Here is a 3894-nt window from a genome sequence, read left to right as displayed (position 1 = left end):
CAAGTGAAAGACTTGCTCTAAAACAGGTCCACTACCCAGTGCATACGGACAACAACATATTTCTCAGGATAAATTAAATGTTCTAAAGGCAACCAGCAGATGTTCTCCTTCTTGTTTAGATGTTCACAGGTCTTAAGATTTCAGCAGATAAATCCAAAACCTCTTGCATGGTTAGATAAAACCACGGGTAAGTGGGGAAAATGTTTTTTTTTTTTTGGTAATTTGGATAAACTGACCCTTTAAACTATGAACCAACCATCATCATCGATCTTCCTCACTGCTGAACAGACTGAAGGCCACATGGGGACGTTCTGCACTTAGGCAACAAACACATCACAGCTGGACTCAGGAGTTTGGCTGCAAAATGAGACAACTGTCACTGACAAACAGTAATGTCTGCTTACAAAACAACACAATGCAAAAATGCCGGTATTTTTGTAATGATCACAAGCACTAGGCTCCTGTTCATCCTCAGTTCTCAACAGATTAGAAAAACCTCCATGTTTTATAGCTTTTAGGTAAAAATATTCAGAAAATGTAAGGCGTTGTGGAAATGAGCTTTTTAGTTCTATTGTTAAATGATTTCTCCAGGGAGAATTTAAACTGTCACTCCTAACTCATCCACACGGTGTCCTTAATGGCTGTTAAATGTGTTGCCATTCATCAACCCTGAAGTTACAGGGACACAAAGCATGTACGGAAAAATCACTTCTTTTTATATAAATCATTTAAAGTGGTGTTTCTGCATATTTCTGCATTTACAGTAGCCGGTGCTTCACTGCCTTGCTCATGGGTACTTAGGCAATCATGGTTTACATTAAAGAGGAAAATAAACCTCTCCAGTTAGTGGGCTAGTGATTTGTAATCAAGGTGGATGACACCCTTATTTTTACAATCCACCCCTGGAATCCATCATAGTAAGACAACAGATGATGATGATGATGTGTTTTGACCAAGGTTTCACAATTACAGTATAAACATGCTAATAGGTTTAGATATATTTACATGGTGATACACTCATTTTTCACTGAGAGCAACGATTGACACTCTTTGAGCTGTCAAAAGGGGCTTCTGGGAGAAAATCAGCAAACGTAATGGAGGTAGACAGGGCACACTGAGGGAAAATAGCTGCATCCAGGAAGTAAATTGCAGCACTTCATCACAAAATAACTCGTGAAATCTACCAAACATCGAAGACAGATGACTTCTGACATAGTGTGTGGAGGAGGCAGCTAAGTTTTCAAAATGACAAATGACATTGACACTTTTTGTTCCTAAAAAAACTCACAGCTCCTAAGAATAAGTCAACTGAAGCTTGTTCAGTTGATTGTGTCGATGATAATCCCCCTGCCTCTCCTCGTATTGTACAAACTCATAGAGCGGAGAAGACGAGAGAGAGGCTATTAAAGGTAGTCTGTTAAGACCTAATGGAGTAGGACTGCAGATCTGAAGATCCATAAAGAAGGTAAGTAGGAGGATGAGACACAGAAGCTACATGTGACACAGAGCCCCTGTGTAACCATCCAATACAAGAAATATGTAGCCCTGATACCCTGAGGGAGAAGCCTCTGGTGAAAGTATGAAATCTGTCTTTTTACTTCCACAGCACACAGAGCATTTAGTGTGAAATTGACTGCAGATTGCTTGCTCAAGCTCTCCCTGTAACTGAAGCCAGATACGTAGGTAATTCAATCAAGGGTGCACACAGGCATGGACACTTGTCTGTCCTGCTAATGTTAAGAGGGAGTCAGAGTTACCTCATACACATCAGAGACTGGTGTTAGTAACAATATGTTCTTTATAGAAACAAAAATAATAATAGGAATAACTACTGCTGCACATAACCTTTTTGCAGAATCCTGCTTTAACATGAACTGAAATATTACAGATAAAAATTACAGAGATCCTAGAACAGGGCCCATTCTGCATGAGTACTTTTGACACATATAAGCATATTTTAATGACAACACGTGCACTTTCACTTGAGTAAAATTTTGAATGCAAGTCTTGTGCATGTAAGTAGATCCAAAAGGCAAAAGTTCATCCATTGCATGTTTTCCCAGTTCAGGATACTCCTTTTCACCATCACACCAGAACTCTGTGAATGACTTTTCAGCTTGTGCCATCACACATGAGTATGAAGCTGTAGCTGCTCAGGCTCTGACTAACTGTCATGACAAAGATTTTGAAGCAGCCTGTGACTGTGCACTGGTCTGGACTGAATGAAATTAATCACCTTAACTGCATCATCCAAAACAGCACTTCACTCAGGGCATCTACTTTAGCCCAGGGAGTCTCTCGTTGCCACTGTGCCATCTGTAGAAATGTGACTGCAGGATTTCCACTCCAGATAGCTGCTGGCTCTGAAAAAAAGCTGTCTATAACCTGAACAACGACCTCGTCATTTGTCTTTCCTGTTAAGCTTCTTAAAAAACAAAAAAAAATGTTCATTTATGTCTGACAGAGCACACTAAAGGCCAGGAGCTGAGCATGCACACTAACATCTGTCATTTCACCCAGCTGTGAAGTGAACTGACCTGCTTGTTTCATTTTATCCTCCGCTTGCTAAACAACATTAACTGACATATCATTGATCTGACAGGACACAGTGTTGTTTGATTATGGAGATGTCTTGGGAGCGTCAGCTGTTTTCTCGTCAATCAGGTAGTGACAGCATGAGGCACCTCCTGTGCTTTGCTTGACACACTCACCACTTTCTTCAGTAGGGTCTGACTTGACTTGAATTCTGACAGTTTTCGATCAAAAAAGTTTTCAGTTTTACCAAGACTTCCTGAGTGTTTGGTGCTCTGGTGCCGCTGTAGATGGACTGGCTTCACTGAATTATTTGTCAGAACAAAGAAAACACTGTGGCTGAGGTGGATCTACGGACAGACAAGTAAATCCTTACAAAACATGTTTTTCACTGAACTGCTGGTGTTTGGGCTTGGCCTTTTTTTTGGGGGTTGTTCATCTGTCCTTCTGTACCGTTCTTGCAAACTCAATATCTCAGGATCGATGGAGGGGATTTCTTCAAATTTAACACAAACTTTCACTTGAACCCGAGGATGAACTGATGAGATTTTGGTGGCCAAAGGTACAAGGTCAAGCTCACAATTTCACACAAATCTCCAATACAATAAACTGATGAAGTGATGACTTCTCCAAAATGTCAGCTTATCTATAAAAGACTTATCTGGCCATTATTCATCGCCATAACTCAGGAAGTGAAGGGGAGATTGCCACCATATTTTCTGAAACCTGATGGAGACATACATGCACCGTGCTGTAATTCTAGTTTCCTTTTGTCTCTGGGTTTCCCACATAGTTGGTTTGCACGCACGTCTGACATGTGTGAATATGACCTCTGCACAGAGTAGTGTTACTCTGACACCTGCCACGGGTGGGGGGGGGGGGGGGGGGGGGGGGTGACTAGTTCCAGTTTGCTACATGCAGTTTGCACGCATGTAGCAATGAGCCAGTGAAATTACTTGAAAAATGTTCTCATCATTTTGGAAATAAATTGTCATCCCCAGTCTTTCCATGTACCCCCCTGCAAAGAGCAGGGCTCAAACAAGCATCATCAGAAAAAAATCACAGCGATGTTTTTATTTTTCGTGCTTACAGTCTGGTGTCATCTTTTAGTTTATCATTGTTTATAATATGTTCTTGGTCATCATCAGTCATTGTTGATCAGTGGTGCTATTCAGACATAATGTTTAGAGAACACTGCTTTTCTTTATCCACACATTCTTGTCTGAACAGCTTGAAAAACTGGGAATGGTGTAATGATCAAAAACAAAATTATATAATCTATCTGTAGTTCTGCTGTTCACCAGCTCTCGCAACCATATGGCAGTAGGTTGTTGACAATATGTGCTGCTGGCTGCTGCTGTG

The sequence above is a fragment of the Toxotes jaculatrix genome, chromosome 7 (assembly GCF_017976425.1).
Source record: "Toxotes jaculatrix isolate fToxJac2 chromosome 7, fToxJac2.pri, whole genome shotgun sequence".
Lineage (NCBI taxonomy): Eukaryota > Metazoa > Chordata > Actinopteri > Toxotidae > Toxotes > Toxotes jaculatrix.
Note: the sequence above shows the minus strand (reverse complement) of the source record.